The sequence below is a fragment of the Vidua chalybeata genome, chromosome 2 (assembly GCF_026979565.1).
Source record: "Vidua chalybeata isolate OUT-0048 chromosome 2, bVidCha1 merged haplotype, whole genome shotgun sequence".
Lineage (NCBI taxonomy): Eukaryota > Metazoa > Chordata > Aves > Passeriformes > Viduidae > Vidua > Vidua chalybeata.
Window position 1 is genome coordinate 105,111,731 of NC_071531.1, and position 22,594 is coordinate 105,134,324.

Sequence of the window (22,594 nt, forward strand, 5' to 3'; positions counted from 1 at the left end):
CCATTAAAAACCATCAGGAACTAGCACATGTATTTAGGGAACAAGTTCTGTTACTTTGTGCATGTGTGTTCCATAAAATAAATTTTTTCCGTACCATGAAATTGAACAACCTTATGTCCACTGCTGACAATGGAAAATAGCCATTGACTTCAGCGTGCTTTATATCAGGCCCTCTGTACTTACTTCTAGCTGTTCCAAGCACATATTTCCCAGGGTCTAATGTGGGGTTAGTCACTTGAAATAATTCTGTACTTTAATAACACTTCATTATGGATGATAAAACTTCTTTCACAATAAAATCTTTTAAATACTGCTTTTGTTCAGGGAAACAAGCTCATGATTAATTCACTATGTGTATTTAAAAACTGCACCCTTCTCTAGAGAAGATTAATGATGAATTTTCTGCAACTAATACCTTCAATTTAATCACCAAGTTAATTCCATGTAATAACATCAATGGTTTATTTGGCAAAAATGCGTGACACATTATGAAAAAGGTTCAAGAGTGTAAATCCATATAGTGCCCTTTAAAGTTACTATTACCACACATTTATGAGCATATAACAAAAAGGAATTAGATTTCTTAAAACCAGAGGAGGAATGCTGTTACCGCAAGAAAAACAGTAGAATTCCCCAAGTTGAACATTCTCTTCTTGCTTGCTTATATGTCTGGATCTACAATAAGCCTTTCTTCAGCCCACTTTTCATGTGTTTCTTTGTAAAATGTTAAAGAAAGTTCACACGCAGGGAAAAATCAAGTAGCATTCAACCTATACAATTTTAAATTAAAGTATTTTAATGTTTTACTACTATCCAGTTTTCCAGAAAGAAAGTGGCTTTTATCTTATCTGTTTTGTAAACATAAAAGTCATCCAAACTTCATTGCTGTTGCTGTTGTTTTTCGTATTGATTTTATCAGATTGAAATCCAAGGTTTCTTCCCCTTATCAGTCACTCATAATTTTTGTTTAAATTTCTGAAATTTTTGTCTTGAGAGATTGAAAATATAGCACTGTTTTTCTCCCACATTCCTTAGCTTTGCATCCATGTTTCTGCTACTTTGTACCTACCAGCACTGCAGTCATTTAATTATCTGGTTTCAATACTCTCATGTGTTGTCTGTGGTTCGTTCAGATACATACGGATCTCAAGGGCAGAAAGGATCACAGTGAACATCCATCACAGTCTAGCAGAGTCCATAGGACTGCTCTTCATCAGACTCTGCTTAAATTGAATGGTTATGCTTGAGCTAGCCTGGGGCTTTTAGGAAAAGCAAACAAACAGCTATATCAGTTTTAAAGTTACCCACACTAGGGAAGCCAAACCAACCTTCATTATATAGTTTCTGGACTCTGGTTTTTAAAAAACACTCTGCTTTCAGAATTATTTTTTTCACTTCATCTATCATATTTCAATTCTCCAAAAGCTCATTATAAATAATATTAATAAAACAACTATAATGGACTTTAAAAAAAGGGACTCTATTTCCTGTTAAAAAAAACAGCCTGTCAGAGAAGGAGATAACTAGTTAAATGCCACTGATGAAAGATTTCATTTGTGATGACTACAGTTCTCTGTCATACACCTGGGGGAATTCCAAAGTGATTAACTCCTTTTCATGATTGCAAGGTAACATACTTCCTCCCCAGGCTATTCCTACTGTTTCCCATGTGCAGCTCTTTGACTCAAGTTCCACTCACTTCTGGCACTGAGGCAAGAGTCATCATTTTTATTGAGAAAGTATCATCCTTCTTCTGAAAGCAGTTCCTTCAGCAATTAGTGCCAGAGAAAGCAGAGTTGTGGCCATGCTTTACACAGTGATCAAGCCAAGCAATGGCAGATTTCTAGAGAATGTCTCAATACTCATGTTGCTCATGTCCCCCATGTCTTGTCCTGTCCTGCTTATCCTTAGCTCATGAAAGAACAGACCTTCTGATTTCTGGAGAAGGTCTTCTCTCCAGAATATCCAGAGTAAGAAGTCTGAAACTTCAGTAACTTCACATAATATATCAAACTGGAATCCAACTTTATTTTGGGCAACCAGCAAGTGTGTCTATTTTAGTACAGCAAAAAGGGAGGAAATGACATTTTCTTATTTTATGATACATTGCAATCCTTTAGTCAAAACAATTCAGATCACCACAGAAACTAGATAATACATAGGCTCAAAATAAAGGTGAATCTGTCACACTTAAAAAAAAAGTATTGAGAATTTACTCAGAGATAAAAAATTAAAAGAAAAATGAGGTATTGTTAGAATTGTTAGAACGAGTTGCAAATTTGGAATAAACTTTTGCTCTTTAATTTTTTGGGCACAAGATTTCAAAGAGTTAAGGTTCATTTTCTTCCTGTCTTAGACTGAAGGCAGGTGAGGTTCAAGAGTTATTTTAAGTAGAATGCAGTCTAAAATTTCTAAAAAAGACAAGTGATAAGCCCTGTTCTTTAACATCTGTTCATACATATGGAATAAAGAGACTTATTATTTTAAAAATACCAAGGATTCCTTCCTTTTTTTCCTACACTTCCATCTCGCCCAGCTCTCAACTTCTGGTATCATACTCTCTGTTCAGGGAGAGCTGATGGAAGCAAAATAACCTACAGCTTTGTTACTCTTTGTGGTCTGTTTAAATCCTTCTCTCAAGCTACAGCAATAGTTTATGATGTGTCTGATGTGTCATCAGAATTGTAATGGTTAATTACCAGACACTGCAGAGACACAAAACTTAGAAGCAGCCTCTTTGCAACAGGGGAGTGGAGGCTCATCTGTAGATGAATGGGGGTGAGGATGATAAATGGCATAAAATTACTATTGTACTCTGAGTAAAACAAGGCTGAATGCTCCATATCTGGCATGTAGCAAGATTTTTTTTTAAATGCTATGCAGCATTTATTTTGCTTGGCTGGAGCATTCCTACATTATAAATTCCCTTTATGTATTAACCACTGCCCTCCTGGCAGGGACTTGAGCCAGCTGTTAATGGTTTTGTTGCTGGGGCAAAAAAATAAATTCAAAAAATGATGTGTCCTTGACATGTCACTGGTATAAATAAATATTTTCAGAGAAGGATGGGAGCTTAGATGCTATAATTTTTACTTGACAGATTAGGACAACTGGGTTGAGAGTATCTGACAGCTAGATACAGTCTGATTTATAAGACTGAGTAGGGAAGCATGACAGACATATGTATTTATTAAAGATACACTTACAAAACGTTCCAGTTTAATTTGACAACTCTGCCAGCTAAGGCCTCAGGAGGTGCAAGGATATTACTCTCTACACACTATCATTATGCTACGGTTTCAGCAGAAGTTAAAAATCAGAAAGAAATAGTTTTAGTAAATTGTGTGTACATCGATTAATATAAAACAAGCGTATCTTTTAGCAAAATAAATTACAAAAGCTGAATTATTCCACATAGTCAATGTAGAAAAAATGAATATGTATAATGCATAAATATGCAGCACTGCACAGTATTATGACTATAATATTCAAGTATATATCAGAAGAAATACTGTCATGGTAACATACTAGTATAGAAATATTATTTTAAAAATTTATTTAATTTTGCAAATTTAGTTATGTAGATTCAAACTGAGGACAGCATGCACAGAATGTTTATTTTCTCCCTAGAAATTTATGAGAAAAATGCAGACATTCCGTTACCATTGAAACAATAGTCTAGTTTGTTTTACTTCTGAAAGTCAGCTTTCTCACCACTGTCACTGCAGCTCACCTCATATTTATCTATCAGTCAAGATTTCAGGGAACTCAGACAATCTGTACTTTACATTTTTCTGGCTCCATAACAGTTGCTTCTTTCAAACACAGGTTTTCAGCATTTCTTGTTGATACAACCAATCTTCTAGGAGAGAAAATAAACAAAATTAAACAGCCTATCTATTTGGCATTGACCCCTTCTCCCAGCATTTTTGGTAACTTCAAATAAGTGAAATCATACCCCTAATATTTCTACCTGCAGTGCTGGAGCTACAAGGAATCCACATGCCTTCCCTTTGGGTCAGGAATATAACCACACTGGCATCAAGGAACCAACTGACAGGCATAACATTGTAGTTTAGATGAATGTAAAATCAATGCACATGTAAATCACAGACCTAGAGACAGAAACTTCCTCTTCATTTTAAAGAATGAGGCAGAACTTTATGAGATAAACCTTCATCAAGAAAGATGGTGACCTCCCTACATTCTTACTAGAGTCCTACTAAGCCTTCAGGCCCTTCTTGAAGTGTAAAATTTTCTTGGGAAATGGAAAGAAGCATCAAGATTCAAGTTTCAATTTTTTAAGTAACAACCCTGAAGAAGAGAAGCTATTTCACAAAGTTTTAATATTCTCTCTCCCTTGTCTTTCCTGTTGTAATTCAAATTATCAACCAACTCTTTTTAGAACTTTGGCATGCTGGTACCTACAGACAACATATTTCTAGTGCAAATCAGTGCTGTAGTAAGGCCAGTTTAATCTCCATGCATATAAGAAGGGTACATACACACATACAATATTAGATGTGTCCAGAAATCTTGGGAAACTTAGGTTAGACTAGACCTTAGCACTGTTGAACAAATTTTATACTTTCTTTTGAAAAAATAAAAAAAGGGAGGGGGGGGTTCAACCATTACAAATAACTCAAGGTTAAAAGCCAAAGAACTAGCATTTTGAGAAAACTCTTCCAATTAGGATAAGTGGAAAACTTTCACTCCCATATCTAGCATAACACTGCAAATGAGGCAAGAGGAGCAAAGGGAAGGGAAAGAGGCAGGCCAGCTGGCAAGACAAAACCCAAATAAATCACAAAGTCTAACTATTTTATGTAGTGAAATTGTTGAACAAATCAAAGTAGTTGAATATTAACCAATCTTAATAACTATTTTAAGCACATAAATCTAATTATATTATCTCCCAAGAAAAAGTGATTCTTGTTCTACTTTTCTGCAATCCAACTTTTTACACCTGCCTAAGTTTTCCACTTGTAGATGTGGCTGTAAGTCTGGATTTACCCTGGGAAAATCCTTCACACTTTTGCTTCTCATCTTTCTTACTGACAGCCAAGTACTAAGTCTAAGCTTAAAGAACTGCTGTACATCAATAGACCATAAATTAGTAACTTTGATAAACAAGGGGAGAAAGCATTGTACAAGAAACTGATACATCAAATGAAGAAAAAATGACAAGAAGTAAAGGAATGCAAAGACAACATTTTTTTCTACAATCAATTTTTTTGTTTTCCTCAAAGGAAATTTGTGGACTACAGTTGTTAAAATTCATCTCTGATAAGCAGGATTACTTATTTACAGCAAGCTTTTGCTGAATTTTACATCCTTTAAATAAAATAATAAATCTATATGTTGTTATATACCTCAGATCCAGTGTATTTACAATATATCAGGATAACTCAATTTCATGTAAATATGCGAATAAAGATATGAATGTAGCTAAAGGCACATATATGCCATGAGTAAAATTATCCCTCCTTTTGTGTAGTGTGAGAACAAAGAACAAAAAACCTCTGTCCAGGTTGCAGCCATAAAAAACAAAAAAGTGCAGATTTTCAGCGAAGTGATTACCACTCAGAAGTATTTCAGAAATAGAAAGGAAAAAGTTTAATCCACTGAAAAGACTTCCGAGTACATGGTTTATTTTTGAGAAGCTTATTTCTTCATTGTAAGTGTCAATGATAATTTTCGATGCATTTAGAACTTTTATCTCAGCTGATGACATTAAAGATCATAGTTAAAAACCTAAAAGAAAGAAAAGAAATTACAAATCTGAAAAGAAAATAAAATTAATCTTTAGTCTGGAGTGCTAATCCAGGCCCAGACAGCATTTCAATAGATTTCCTCAGCTTCAAATCCCCAAAATATTTAATAGGAACTTTTGAGATTTTGTTAAAAAGGTACATGCTGCAACACGTAGTCAAGTCTTCTGTTGTGTAACCATATTCATCATTGAGTTCTCCCACTTTTCCTTTTATATATTTTTGTGGGTTTGAACCTCAATAAAATATTGCTCTGTTTTTAGATAGAGGGAGAAAAGTCCCCATGTCTATCGCAGGGAAAAACTGATAGAAGAATCTGACCCCAGACCCAACCCATATATAGTGTTCTTAGACCTCACATCATCATCTCTTCAAATTTGGATGAAAACCACACAAATTAAAGTTTCAATGGAAATACATTTACAAACTCAAGTAGAAAGCAGCTTGTGCTATTCTTTAATCGCTTCACAGTCTGCATGTTATTACTGCTATTGAAATCGATGGCAAGAATACAACACGAAGGCTCTGCACATGATTAACTTTTTATTCTTCCTGTAACTTGCTATAAACCTCAAATGAACTCGCAGGTTGGCAAGAGTGTGTTAACAGCTAGATGCCAAACTGTAAGAGACATTTTTTCCAAACAGCATCACCTTCCCTGGAATTGTTTCCCTTTCCCTCTCCTCTCCATTTTTTCCTCCATCTCCCGATAGCTGTTATAGTTGATTGCATGTTTCATTTCTATTTAGGACTTAAATCTTTCAAAAAGTCGTGATCCTAGACATAAAACACTCCATGAAGAGATTTTTCCTCCTTTCAGCTCCAGCTTTTTTTTTTTTTTTTTTTTTTTTTTTTTTCCCTGAAGAATGCTGCAGAAAAAGACATCAAATATTCCAACTGGCCCAAAAGCAAAGAGCCAGACTGGGCTCACTCACCCATTTTCCTCAGATCCCAGAAGAGGAATTGATGTTGCAGTGTAACTATACAACTTCAGCCTTGCTTTCTTTAGCATATTTAGCAAGTGATGCCAGATATTCAGTGCCCAAGGAATCAGCTTGGTTGCTGGATGGTCCTGCAGGAACCACTTCAGCTCTCAGGCTCAAAAGTCACATATGTCAGCCAGAACAGGATCCCTCTTCAGATTTTGTGAACATACTTAATGGAAGGTCCAATGGTCATTGCTAAAGGCCTTATTTTGCAGAAAGACCAAAAGACTTAAAATACCTGCAAGGGGTTGGCTTAGTACAGGACTCAGAGGTGAAAGCCTGACAAGATTTCCCACAAAATTTCTTTGGAAAAGGAACAAGGTTTGGCCAAATCATATCTTTTTTAACATGCCTTCACTTGTAGAAAACTGTAGAATCACAGAATGATTTAGGTTGGAAGGGGCTCAAAGATCATCTAAATTCCAAACCCCCAGCTGAGGACAGGGCCACCCTCCACTACTCCAGGTTGCTCAGAGCCCCATCCAGCCTGTCCAGGAAGACTTCCAGGGATGGAGCATCCACAGTTGCTCTGGACAACCTGTGCCAGGGCCTCATCATGCCTCCTAATATCTAATCCAAACCTACTTTCTGTCAGTTTGAGGTCATTTCCCCCTGGCCTGTCACTCCAGGCCCTTGTAAATAGTCTCTTTCTGTCTTTCAGGTACTGGAAGGCTGCAATTAGGTCACTTGGAAGACTTCTCTTTTCCAAGCTGAATAATCTGAAATCTCTCAGCCATTCCTTATAGGAGATCTGCTCCATCCTTCTGATCATCTTAGTGGCCTCAGTCCAACAGGTCCCTGTCCTTCCTGTGCTGGGGACAGCAGGGCTGGATGCAGGAGTCCAGTGGGGGTCTCATTCCCTTACATCCAGTAGGTGAAAAATGAATGCCCTTGCATGTCAATTGCATACTGAAGCAGCCAGACATTTCAATTCTATGCTGATAAATTTGTTCCTTTGAAAATGTGGAACATACTTCAAAAATATCAATGTGATGCCTCAGTGAACATCCTTTTATTGAAAAACCATAGTAATGACACAACTCTGGTCACAAACAAATGGCCTGACAAAGTCCAGATACAGACAGTCAAGGTCCTCTTCTGCCTTCACAACCACAAGACTGATTACAGTGGAAGTGGCCCCCCCATGCACCTCAGGGAGTAATTGGCCTTTAGTTTCCAACACCTTTAGTTCTATGTTGTTTGGATGATGAAAGCTTTCTTCTTTTGCTGCTATCAGCACCATTTTCTATCTATATAGCTCTTGTGAACATCCCAGCATTTTGCTCCAAAGGGGGAAATCTCTATCTGCATTACTAGAAATGAGAAGAAAACAAAAATATTGAATGACAAACTGACATGCTCAAAGCTATTGGCAGCTACAAAAAATATTAAGTCTCAGACACCCAGTCCACCATGCTCTATCTATTCAATGTATCCCAAGAGCTGCTAGATACCTTGGGAATTGTACACTAATAAAACAGAAAGAAAGAAAACACAGCACTGTGAAAGAAATAATAAATTATACAATGTTAAAACAAGGATTGAAATGATTGGTGACATGGGGAAAGGGGAGTCCGGGCAGCAACACAAAAATAAACAGGTACCAGAAAGTAAGAGAAGAAACACCAACAGATAGCATCATCAAGCAGCAATCAGGAATTAAATTTGTTTTGCAAAACCTCATATAAATGAGGTTAAAAATCTCATATAAATCAAGAGGAGATACATCAGAATTTAGGTGAGGTGTAAGAATCACCTTGAATTTACAGGAAATAAAGATATAAAAGTTATTTAAGTTTTATAATTGTTATGTTGTTATACCTTTGTTTGGCATTCTGAAGGAAAACTTTGAATGGAAATACCTTACCTTTACAGCTCTCTGTTTTCATTTTGCTTGGGTTTTTTTTTCTCTGGAGGTTTGCATGTGCAAATAGCATAACTAACTACTAAATCTGAGTCACAACTTCATTTTCTACATTCCCTGGAGTCCAAAAACCAGGACCAGAATATTTTCCTCTGTGATGCTGTTCCACAACCCTGGGTCAGAAGGCTGGCCAATACTTTTAACACCTCCTAAGACCCCCTGTTGTTTGACCAAAGGGCTTGAAAGGCATTTCTGACAGCTGGGGTTGAGCTTAGCACCCTGCAGAGACGTCTACTGGCATCCCACTCGCGCCATCCCAGCGGTGCCAGGGACTGTGGCAAACCCTTTACTCCCAGGGAGAGGTGACTGTGCCCTCTCTTTGCTGACCTTCAGGGCCAGATGCAGAGCGCAGGTGCCTTGGGATGAAGTCCTATTGCTGTGACCATAGCCAGAGTGGGATGATTTTTCTCCCTAGTTTTGCAGCTTCTGTTCAAATCAGTGAGTTGTGAGAATGTTGGACTCCTTTCCCCACACCAAAAAGTTCTGAGAAACAGAAAACAGATGACTCGATAAAATATTGTATAGGATATTAATAATGTAATTTCCAGGCTCCTAAGTTTCTGAAGACTTCAGCCCTACAGAGTCTTTATTATGTAACTGCTCCCCATTAGTTTATATATATACAAACCGGTAGAGAAAAAACATTTACATAGGAATGAATAATTATGGTTACATGCAACATGCTGCATCTCAAGAAAAATAACATTGGTGTTCCGGTTTGAAGCATCACTTCTAAGTTTCAGAATATAAAATAATCACCAATTTCATATATGAATATATGTTATGTATAAAACAACATTTGGTGGATAAAAGACAGAAGTTCTACAGTTAGAGTTTAATTCAGTTTTGTGATATAAGGAAAGAGTCTGTCTGCGCTAGACACTGTGGAAAGCATAGCTTCAAATGGAAGTAAATTGGACACAAAATTAATAACTTTATCCATGATATTCATGAAAATATCACTGTTCATAGAATAAGAGGAGAACATGCTCAGAAATGTGTAGGAAGTAAGTAGTGCTTCAAAAAGTGTGATGAAAAAAATCTATATATATTTCACATTTCTTCCTAATTTTGAGAACCATTCCACATCACAAATATCATTTAGGCTGCTTTGAATACCATCTATGCAAAAATTTATCTTCAATTGATATCTGAATTTTAGACATGAATTATGAGAGGAAAATATAAGGATACAGAAATATTCATCAATATCCTAATTTATTTTGAACTGTTTCTGACATCTGAAATAATGAAAACAAGCTTATTTCACATTTGCAAACTTGAACCAAATAGTTTGACTTGAGGAATTAGATTACAGTTGCCATTGATTTATAATTCTGAAAAACCCCGATGACAACAGGTTCTCACAAATAGTATAGAGTTTGATTTTGAGGACCTCAGGAAAAAAAAAAAAAAAAAGCCAGTTGTACTTATGTTTCCAGGCATCAGTTGTAGCTGTATTCTTTCTGTACACATTCTATTCTTTCCTTGCTACCTGTTAAAAAGTAGCACAGGTTTGTCCTTTAGCATGAAAACATTACAGACATATCTTTAATGAAGTTAGATGTTAATGAATAAATGAATAACAATAACAATTAACTTAACAATAACAGATAACTTAAAAAAAAATGAATACCTGCTAAGGCTGGGCTGCTTGGGACTTTCATGTCAGAGTTCTCCAGCTATTAGCTGTTCTATCACAAAATATGATCCTGCTGCAACCACAAAATTTAGCACATTAATAAAAGCAATTGATCAATACAGCAGTACCAGCAGTTGGCCACCTGTAAAGTTCAACACTTAATCATAATTAAGTCAGGAAAAGTTGACAAATACAAGCGTAAGAAATCACACAAAAACAATGCATAGAAGTAACCAAGCACCCTAAAATCATCAATCTGGTCAATTCTGACACTGCTTTCAGTTACTTCTAAATTAATCTGGAATAAAAATTAATCCTTAATGTGTATCTTTTCCAATTATCAAATTAAGATTTGAGTTAAACCAATAAATACAGACATGTTTTAATTATATGAAACCACATGAAGCACCCAATAAGGAAGAGTGCATGTGCAGATAACTACTTGTGTGCCACACATTTAAAAAATTAATGCAATAAAAATAGTGGTGTGTTTTCTTTCCCATGCAGTATTGTGCTGCTGTCACAGCAACCCCTGTTGGTCGGTAGATGGGTATAAGGAAAATGGAGAATTTACAGCTTTGTATATGATTTCTTTTCCTAGGGCACCAGGTGCTTTAAATGCCACCAGAAGGATGCTCTTGGCAGTGCCATACTGTCCAACATGGCTTGGCATAGATTAGCTCAAAGCTTTTGTGTCTTTGCAGACTTTGATTAAGGGCCAGTGTTAGAACTCCTATGGGCTTTTACTTGATCCAGTGTAGCATAGGGATATTTTTCTTTTCTTTTTTTTTCTCCTCATTACAGCTGCCAAAAATATGCCAGTTAAGATAATTACATTTCAATTTAAATTGGTAATTTAATGGAAAATTTTAAATCAGGATGCAGGGCAGAATCTTACTTCCAACCCTATCCCACAATACATTTTGTCTGCTGCAGATGATTTAGGAGCCGTGTATCCTATTTTTGGCTCTCAGCGACACCAGAGAGTTTAGAAGTCTCCTCAGTTTTGCAGGATTGTCTCTTCAATCTCTTTTAGCTTGCAAATCTCACCTCAATTTAGTTTCACCTGTCTACTCTTCACTTTTTCATTGACTACACATCTTTATGAGTCACCGTACATGCAAAAAACAAATTATTCATCAAGATATTCGCTCCCTTTTGAAAGGAGAAGTAGAAGAACCCAAGCTATTCTGCCTGCCATGGCTCTGCTGCTTTCATTATTTGTTTCGGGGCTGACACAGAAGCCTGGCAGTCGTAACATACTGTAAGGGGAATGATCTTCCTTTGTTTAGGGCGCAGTGTGTACTGTCATTTACATAATAAAATCCTCACACAAATAACAGATGGTGAAGAGGCACTCATGTTGCCACATGTTGGAAGCATGATGTAGTTCCTTGATGAACTAGTGTTTTTTTACTTTTGCCTACAGATGCCTACCAGCTATTAAACCTTGGGAGTTAGTCAGCTGGTCAAGGGTTTAAAGATAGGCAAAAATCTGTCTGCAGAATTTTCTTGCTTCTAGGAGGAGCAAATGATATGCCCTGATAGAAATGTGCAATCCACTGAAAATGGTTTCCACTACAATGAAAAGTAAATAATAGTCTATATTTTCAACACTCATTGGGCTGAAGTGCTTCACTATAGAAGACAGAAATGTCATTATTCCACAGGGTCTGAGCTATTTTTCTCTCTTTTTGGAATCCTTTTCTCAGCAGAAGCTAGGGAGAGAGAGAGCTATCCTAATGCTGCATATTAGCAATATCAGTTCTTGGATGCATTACCATTAATTCTATGTGCAAGTTAAGTGCTGGAAAACAAATGTGTGTCACTTGAAATAACAGCCACAGAGGCTGTATACAGTGCAGTGAAATAAGATCACACCACATTCCCTAATTACAGTTAATGGATCTGTTTTTGATCCCATTTACACCGATTTTACAATCATGCAATGCATGCTATTGTCTTGAGTGGAGCTGGTCTGTAAAAAGAATCAGTCTCCAGGATAGCAGAGGGTATTTAAAGGAGTGGTCATTTAGTTGTCTAAAGTGGCTGCAGTTTTCTATATTGCTTTCAGGGCTGGACTGCTGCAGTTTCACTGCAGGGGTTGGGATGGTGAGACAGGCTGTGGGAACTCCTGAAGACACCTTGCAAAGGACAGATCTATGTAGGAAATGTGGCCCAGGACATGGGATTAGCCATGGCAGGTACAGTGGGATTCACTGAGCACCTCAACACACAGGGTTGGTCCCTTCACCCTGTCCCCATTTGGAAACTCACATGTCCTGTAACCCTAAATCAGCAACTCTGAAGCTGCTGTGCAATGCAGAGGTGACACATACAAAACCTTTACAGGCAAGAAACTCTGCTGTGGCAACCACCTGCTTCCATCCCACCCTCTGTATTTGTAACTGCAGCTCAAAAATGTCTAGACTGTGCATTTTGTTCTGTCTCATGTCTGCTGCATTAAAACCCTCAGACACAGTAATTCTGTATAATAGATCTGTTGATCAGGTAGTACTTTCAGGGAGATACACAAGATCTCCTCTCTAAAAAATTCTAGAAAATCCCAGACAAAAGCCAGCCCAAAAATTTGAGGTTTGCATGAAGACTACACTATGATGGCTTTGAGTTCTTATTCAGACTGTAAACCTGATGTGAATATTTTTTTAATATTTGGTTAGCTCTGATTATCTTACTTGGGTTTTGTGGGATTTTTTGGTTGTTGGGGTTTGGGGATTTCGTTTTGCTTTTGCCACAGGAACCTGTCTCTAAGGCAAGAATATTTTGAATTGGCATTTTTTTAGCTAGTGCAGCTTAAAGAAGAGTTGCAGGTCTGATTATCTCATAGCATGGAGTCTTGATCTGCAGTCTTTAGAACCCAGGAAGTATGTGGTTATTTTTTATGCATTAATGCACTAGTATTGACCAGTTAATTTGAAGTCACTCGCATCTCATGTCATGACAAAAAAGCAAATGCAGCACATCTGGAGCTACAGATTTACAAGGTTACATAAAGATATAAGCAACAAAAGGCAGATAAAATTCCTTCATGTATTTTTGCATCAAGGTCGAATATCAAAGAGGCTCCTCTCTAGAAATGCTTTATGTGATGCCAGGGATGTCACCAAGAACTTACTACTCCTTAAGCAGTTTTCACCTCTGCAGGTTATATGCACAGAATAGTACATTCTAGTCAGGTAATCCCACTGAACTGTCTTCTGTAAAGAAGACATTGTCCCTTCTTTTGTTTCTCTGACTTCTCTTCTTCAACACCTCCCCAGAACAAGCAAAGAAACTTGAGGATTGAGAAGGAGTGAAAAATACCTTGTAGGTGATTAGGGAATTTGAAATAGGATTTTGATTAATTTCCTTAGGAGAATCTACATCTGACTGATGATAAAAATGCATTATTTTCATTTCTGCTTGTTCTATAATTAGAGCTCCATAGATATATATATACATCATATATTTCAATTATTACAAATACAACTCTTTAGTATAATAGGCTTGTAATATTACTAATGTTGGTCAAACAAAAAATATTGGGACTAGAGTGTAACTCTGTCACGCAGATGTGCTTCTCCAGCTATAGCTAACATGCATGTTAGAATTAAACCTTTACCAAATAAAATAAAAAATAAAAATAATATGATTTAATAATTGAAACCCAAACTGACCACTATTCCTGATTGAGTAATTTGCATTTCTTCAGTTACAGATTATTTAAATAACAATTTGTTCATAAATAAATGTCAATAAAATGACTTTAATAACATTCATAGAACTTACACCTAGGGCATTAGAATTTTAACCTGAATAGCTGAGAACTGAATTTAAGAGTCTTGTCTTAATATTGACATACAACATTGACTGCAAAATCAAATGTCTATGTACTTTATGTAAATAATATCTCTCTCTCATGCACTGGAGCTAAGATATGCAAAAGAATGATGAGTATGAGCAGAGAACAAGCATATCATGTTATCTTGATGTTCACCCAGGATTGAAACAGAACTCAGGATTTAAAGAAAATCATTGCAGAAAGAAAGGTATTTAAAGCAATGGTAATGAGTCAATTCTAGACAAAAAGGATCAGTTGTTTTGATAAAAATCAGTGGTTTTGAAAAGGAACTGGTCCAAGCAATTAAAAATTTACCCCCACTCTCACTTCTATTATCCAGAAACATGTTTAATTATATCCTTTTAATGATATGTTGTATTTCAGTTCTAGACTCATAAAAGGAATAACAATTTATAAAATAAAAGCAATAACAATAAACCCCCAAAAAAAAATTAACCAAGAAACCCAACTTTCTTTGAAAAGATTAATTGTTTTTATAGAAATTCCATACTTGCCCGTTGGCCAGTTTACAGTTGGCATTAAAGCCTTCCTCCTCAGGAAGAAGGCACTGTTGGGTGTGGCATGACCGTGGCTGTATCTGTCACGTTAACTCTACTGCAGACCAACCCATAACTCTGCACCGTGCTTCTATGACCCTTTTTCCCATTTTTAAGATGCTTCTCTTACTGTTCCCCCCACTTTTCCTATTTTTTTTTCAGCTCCACAAACTTGTTTTTCTACTTTAAGATTGATTTGTTTTATACTTTCAAAAGATGCCTTACATTATTATTACCTCCTTTTAAGATTCCTAAGTGATGCTGTCTCGTACAAATACAAGCTTCTCATTTGTCTCAATTTTACTCGTTTTTATAATGTCTTCAAATTCAGTTTTGTTTATCCTCAAGGGGTAGATGCTGTCAAGGACCCCTCAGCTTCAGCATGTCTATGACATCACAGACTAACCAAACCCCAATATTTTGTTCAGATCTATTTCTGCTTTTTCCTAGGTATTTAGTGCAAATCCTAACCTCAGGTATTTCTCCTTACAAGCAGTTGTTTCTCCAAAACCTGTTTCTTAATAGCTCTAGTTCTAGGTAAGGATTTCCCTTGTCTAGAAGCTTATTTCCTATGCAATGTAACATAGAATAAAAAAATTTCAACTGCTGCTTTATTGAAAATACAGCTGCACTGATGTGTCTAGTGGAATTTCCTTCCTTTTGACACTGTCACATCTTTTGTACTTGTGCATAGAGTGAAAAGTCTACACTGCTAGTAAAGCATAAATCCAAGAATTCCATACTGGTTGCCTTTTTAGTTTTCTTTTTATTCTTCCAATTTTGTTGTCCAGAGAGATCAGAAATATCTCTAAACAGTTCTTTTTCACCCTTCACAAAATTCTTATTCTGGAATAGCTGCAGCAACTCTGTATAAGCAGGGAGTAGTGTCAGTTCAGAATAAATCATGGCTATTTCCATATTTATGTATAAAACTTCTTGTAAGCTAATTACAGAACACATGAATGCAAGTGGTACCAGATTATAATAACCTAATGCTGTTTTTTGGGGCTTTTATTGGAAGGGGCAGGCTGTCTTACAGTATTTGAAATATCAAAGGAAAAAAAATCTAATTATTTTTTAACCTATAAACAGTTCATTTACCTGGTTGAAGTTTAAGCTTGTTGATTTCTATTGCTGCTCTTTTTGAAGTAGCTCTTAAGCAGCTCTTCAGCTTTTCCCTTTAGTTATTGAAGGCTCCAGAGAGACATGGGACAATGGGGGGGAAGTACAAGAGCTCTAGAAACCATGAAAAGCTGTTCCAAATATAGCTCCTTTTTGCTTTGCTATTATCCATCAGCACTTATGTCTCAATAACAGCAATATCCTAACAAAATTAAGTGGTCTTCATGCTAACAAAACAGGGAGCCTATCATGGTACCTAAAGACCACACTAAAATTGAAGACACACCAACTTTTCCCTTTTTCAGGTTTAAACATATTTGATAGATCACTCATTCAACTCAGATGTTCAGAAACCAGGGTCATAAGCTCAAGACCATCATAGTCTGCTCTTTCTGCTAAATACTTTTTTATATCTTCCTTTTTTTGTCTCCAAGTGCTAAGCAATCATTTCCTGTATCAAATAATTTATAAATACCTTTTTATACCACAAATTTACTATCTCTAAGTGAAACTGTAAATCTACACATGCAGTTTTCTGGGTCATAGCCTTGATTGTTCACAAGATGACAGGATCCTTGTCCTTTCCCAATCCCCTTGAAGAAGGAATTGGTCTTCTATCATAAAACAAAACCCCAGCTGAATAACAGGAAATAAGGTGTTCACAGACATCTTAAAAACAACAAAAATTAATTCCAAGATATGTTTTTGTATTTGTATTTCCTCTTAACTAATTATCATTCACCTGTTTTATTGATCTCAAGTCTCAAATGAAGCAGCAGAATTTTACTATGACCATTTTCCTTGCTTTCTCAATTTATTCCAACATAATGCCCTGACTGAGTAACTTTACTGAATATAGAGGTATTATTCTTCTCATTTTAAATACAGAGAATTACTAAAAGCACTAATTCCTACCAATATGCTAAAAATTCTGGATGACCAGGTTGTCAGTGAACCAGGTCACACAGCTTTCATTACTCATAGCAATACAACCTGATCATTGCCTGCCTCCAGTCCTAACAGGCAGTTTCCTTTTTTTTTCTGTAGCACTTTTTTTGCATCATTGAATCAGTTAAATGTGAGGATACATTACTGTTGAATATTAGCACATACTTACTGGCAGAAGGTAAATAATTTTCAAGGAATTTTGGAAACATAGGTCTCTGCAGGCACAAGTTGCATAAATTCCTAGCCTCATAACCTCCCTCCATTGAATCAGAAAGATGTGCTACCCAGTGTGCAAAACATTAAAAGTAGTACTAAAAGAACAGAGAAGTAGGATCACAGGCAGAAGATAATTACAATATAATTGTGACTTGTCAAAGTAAAAATCCAACGTTTAGAGATATATTTATCCAAAAACTTCACCTGTGGAGGGGAAAAAACAACAACAAAAGAGTCTCAATTTGAGGTCTGCATATTTATGTACACAAACCTTTATATTCTAGTTCAGACATTTCCTTATCCGTAGACACGTAAAGTCCCTGCAGTGTTAAGCCTCCATCAACAGGGCTGATGTGTTCAGACTTCCTTTGTAATGTACACACAGAGGTACCTTGCTCCTGATGCTCAGTGCACATACCTCAACAACTTTCACAGTTGTTCCTAATCTTTCCTGTTCAGCTCTGTCTAAAGCATAGAAATATCAAGAAAGGAGCAGAAGAAAAAAGGAGTCTCTGCCTGACTACTGCTGAAGGCATTCTCCCAGGAGACCAGCATCTAGTCCTGTTTTAGTGAGTGCATGCAAAGGAACAGCTTCAAAGTGGGAGATTAAATAGTTACTGCTGGCAGACATTGCTGCCCTCTCACAGGGGATAAAAATGGATCCAGGGAAAAAAGTGCTTAAATCTGGATCCTTCCTTCTCTATCTCTTGGGTAGTCTATAAATTGAATCCGAATTATGAATCAGGAATAGACTACTTGTATCTTCTCTCCACACACAGTTACAAAAGCTTGGCTGAAGTAGGAACTGAAGACAATAGTAGCTGAATCCATGCATCTCACAAGAAACCTTAACACTTAGCAGACTCCTGGCATTGTCACTCCAAATGTAAACTGTTGACCAGAGGAGATTTATGGCTCTATTCCTCTGTGATTTTTGGCAAGCTGTCTAAAAATTTTATTGTACAGCAGAGAATTAAACATTGACATGCAATATTCTGGCCCTGCCAGTTAACTATGCCTGTCTGAATATTAAAGAGTTACATGCTACTGAAATGTAACTTGCTCCTACCTCCTGTTCAAAAGCAAGCGCCAACTTAGTATGGTGAAAATAAGGTGCTTAAGATTGGCTTATATCTGACATGCAGGTCTATGGCAGTACAAAGTCAGAGTAAACCTGTTTAAAATGTATTTGCTTCAGTGGTAGTTATGTCAGCATATCCTGATCATGAACCTATTTGGTCTGATTGAGATACTGGGATGCTCACAGTGCAGGTTTCCTGGGACTGCAGCAACTTATTCATATGGAAAGCCCATATTTCCAGCTAAAAAATATCTCCCCCTTGTCCTTTGAAAGAAACAAAGTATATAAGTATTAATAAAAAAGTTTTAATTGGATCATTGTACACTCTTTATTCAGGTGCCTGCTTTTCAGATATTTATGCTAGCACCTCACCTGACCTACATAAATCATAAATTTGAAGAAGGTGATTGATTCTTCATCCATGTCCCAGACTCCTAGTCCTGACTGATGACTCAAAATACTCAAGGATTTGCATGAGGTGTTTAAAAAGGAAAGTCCTATTGAGTACAAGAGCTGATGTGGACTTATTTTATCTGAGCTCCTGTAGGGGTTTGGCCATTTGGGCAGATTGGAATCAACCTGAGGGATACAGCCCATACCAAGGCTGTTAACACCACCTCCATGTGTCCACCTACCTCATCACCATCCTCTGAGATGATGAGCTGGGTCAGGGACCCACACTAGTTAGCCATTCCAGCTCTTTGCTTCTCATGATCTCCTTTCACCAGCTCAATTCCCAGGTTTAAACATCCTGCACACACATTGGGCTGATCTTTCTGCCACTATGCAAAAATAACTGAAACAGGTATTGGACTCTGTAAATATCTAGAAAATACTAAACTGATAATACCAGCTGAGTACAACTGTACCCCTAATAATTTTGCACATGAGGGCAGAAAGAAAAACACTTCTGCATTCTCTCTCCAGGAGCTCTCTTATCCTCAAGAAAAGTAAATGCACTTACAAAAAAGTTGACAGAGCTTTGCCCCACTATGCCATGGAGAGATATGACTTATCAAATGAGATGTGACTTATCAAATGAGGCACCAGTCTGACCCTGGTTCCATTTCCAGCTGTGTTAGGGCTCTAACACACAATCTTAGGTAAGTTTTGTCTGTGCATTGGCTTTCTCCACCTTGAAACAGATTTCATTTTTCCTTCGTTTTATCCTGTGAAGCACTAAATTCTACAGACATGAGAGGAAGGTATTACTATGTTCCACAACTTTATCTTGACTATTTGAAAATGTATCTTTCCATGCCAGTGGCACTGCTCTTTGGTTGTTTATCATGCACTTTTCCATCATCCAACAACAGATGTGCTTTCTGGATAGTCTTCAAGATTGTTTTACAGAGCACTTGAGAGTATTTTGTTTTAATTTTATTTCTTTTGTTGTTTATTTTCTTTAAACATTTTAACCTTAGGGATTTGGCTAAGCTACAACTATTAAAAACTTATATAACAATATGCAGTTTCTGTTCTCCATTTAAGCTAACTTTTGCAAAAGTAAATCTCAAAGGATTGAATATACCTTCTCCACTTTTCTGATTCTTTCTCCATGAATGCTGCTTTCTGTCTGGGCAGCATGTCTTCCCTTTGTAGTATTATTATTAAAGCCAAATGTTGCTTGAAATATGGAATATATTTGCCCTGCTCTTACAATTGAGAACATAGTGATTTCCTTACTTTCCTGTTTGTCCAAATTCTGTCATCAGGTTTACATAAACAAGTCAGGTAGTCTTTCTTGAGACCAAGGAGATGATGACAGGAAGAAAACAGACCAGAATGAAGTTGCAGGAAATAGGGCCTTTTGAAAAAAAAACCCAGTGCATTTCTCTATTCCAGTCTCCATTCCAGAGAGGCCCAAACTGCTAAAATAAACTTAATCTATCAAAAGCATAGTTAATCCAGGTCACAACCTTGTTTTCATTCCCACCCTCTGTCCTTTATTGTTCTTAAAGCCACAGCATTTTAAAAATTACATATTTTTGCATCTTAAATTTGATCCAGAATTTAGAAAGCTTGGAAGGGTTGAAGCCAATCACAACTTGCAAAAAAGAATCCTGTGTTCAACTGTATGAAAAATAAACAAAAGGATTGCAAAATTGATTTAAAATAGTGCCATAAACCTTTAAAACTGTGCTAGAGTTGCAACTATGCAGCTCCCATTCCATTTTATAGAGGCTGTATATTTGTGTTGCATAAGCTGCTCTGAAGAACCTCAGTCTGCACACTTAATGTCACTATCATAACTTTAAAGTTATTGCTCCATTTAACTGCACTCTGGTCACTAACTGATTCCCAAATTCTACAAATTCAGATCAGCTTCAAATATCAATTTTAACAAATAAATGAAATCCTGTTCAGGAAACAATACCTTTATTTTCCTTGACTATTAAGCATAGATACAGAAAGAGAGTTAAAATCTGTTGTACTTCACATTTTGGGTTTACAAGCAGTTTTTGTTCAGTTGAGAGCAGCCTGGGAATATTTAGGTAAGCCCAAGAAGCAACACTGGCAAGGCAAAAAAAGAAATCTAAACTCTTCCTAGTCATCACTATTAGTTCTGATCTACAACTCTGACAAACTCAACCTAAAGGAAATTTTGAGAAGTTCTAATATAATTATTTACAATTCTCTCTTCATTAAACTGGCATTTTACTGAATGTCAACCCATTAAGAAAGAAAATTGCATCCCCAAACCCCCAAATTTTACATATATGCATGAAGGCCAATTGCTTTATTCTCTGAACCTCAATTCGCACATTGAATTAACAATTATTTCAACTAAATTGCTTTTCGAGGGGTAAATTTCAGATACTTTCTCCTTTTCTTTCATTATTTTACCTGAGGGTTTACATGGCCACAAAAGCTAACTAAAATAAAAATAAGTCAAGCTTTCCAGGAGGGCCAAACCAAGCTTTTTTCTCTGTGTAGTCTTAGCAACTGATCAAGAACTTCCGTGGGTGTTTCACAAATCAGCCGGTGGTTTCTCCCAGCCCTGCACAAACAAGATTCCCATGACCCATCACCATGGGATCATCACTTTGCAGGACAGTTAAACCCCCCCCCATACAAATAGCAAAATACACCACCTAACAAAAACCACCTAGCTAGATCTTGGCTGAACGTTGCTTATGGAGGTGAGACAAAAATAGGTGGCACAATGTGTTATGAGACAATTCTGCACAAAGTCCCCAATTCACATGGACAGGTTTGTCTTTTCAAAGGTTTACATATGGCTACAGCCATTACTTATTAGTATTTATACACTGTACACAATAATAAATGGAAGTTTTATGATGACCAGAATATGATTTAACTCCTAGAATGATGGCAGATTCAAAACATGTTGTTCAAAAAAATGCAATGCATCTATGGGAGATCTTTCACTAAATGAATTTCCAGGACTTTTGGGATGGTATAAGCACTACTTAATAACTTCAAAAAGGGCATAACTAGAACAGAGCTTACAAAAGTTACAAAATTAGTTAGCTGTTATGATTTAAGTACCTATTTCCTTAAATAGTTGATAACTGGTACCACCGATTATGCAGGAGAGAGGATTTTCACTGTAATTTCAAGGATAAAAATAGATTTTACCAACATATTTGCCCTGGGTTTGTCTTAATTGAATTTTTTGGTAAGGAAGAACCAGACTAAAATCCCCACAGAATGTAATAGGATAGAGTTCACATGCATGTTTATTTTCTGATGGATTGAATTAATGACTAGCATGTGCAAAAGGCTCTTTAAATCTTCACAGAAAGTGCAAACTTCCATAACTACAAAAGCAGAGAACATGGATTCCCTCATTCCAGCATTCTAAGGGAGTTCATGGGATCCCAATACAGGGTCCAGCTGTCAGAATCAAAGAGGAAACAGCAGCCTGTGAGAGAGCAGTGAAACAGTAGGAAAATGCTACAGCTGGGTGAGTGAAGCCATGGAGGACTGTACATTATGAGAATGACTTGGCATCTTGAAATAAAAATCTCTCCAAAGATACAGACTCCACATTAATTCCTTCCAATTAATCCTCACAGGCTCTCTGTCACCTCATTTTCTCAATGTAAGAATTTAGCACTCTGTAAATTTACAGCAAAAGTTATATAAACTGATATTTTAGGCATTCATGGCATCATTTTCAGTCTGTGTAGTATAAGCCTGTCTATGTGCATGTACAGAGAGTGCTATCAGAAATAAACGTGGCATCAAACATTATTTCAAAAATACATATAAAAACTTTCTTCTTTCTTTCCATTCACCTTCCTTATCCTTGCCAGCCATCTTCTTTTTCCTCCCTCCCCTTTTCACAAGTTTATCCATTTCACTCCCCTAGCATTTGTCAGCCTTTCCTCTTCCCTCCCTCCCTGCCTTATGTATTTTACTCACTCTTACTCTCCTGTTTGGCCTTTCAAATTTGTTTTTGGCTAAAATGCTCTTAACAGTATTTGAGTAAATACAAGCTGAATGGATACCACAGGCACTAACCACTTCTATTGTTCT

The 22,594-nt window shown here is 36.6% G+C and overlaps 1 long non-coding RNA gene across 1 annotated transcript in view; it reads right to left on the reverse strand.

Annotated features, from left to right (window-relative positions):
• Positions 1–9,864: 9,864 nt before the first annotated feature.
• LOC128802581 (uncharacterized) overlaps positions 9,865–22,594 on the reverse strand; it is a 310,109-nt gene continuing 297,379 nt past the window's right edge. Inside the window, exons 7-8 of the long non-coding RNA XR_008435497.1 lie at positions 10,318–10,396; positions 9,865–10,176 (exon numbers count right to left, since the gene is read on the reverse strand). This is a non-coding gene — a long non-coding RNA (uncharacterized LOC128802581). The remainder of the gene's footprint in view (positions 10,177–10,317; positions 10,397–22,594) is intronic.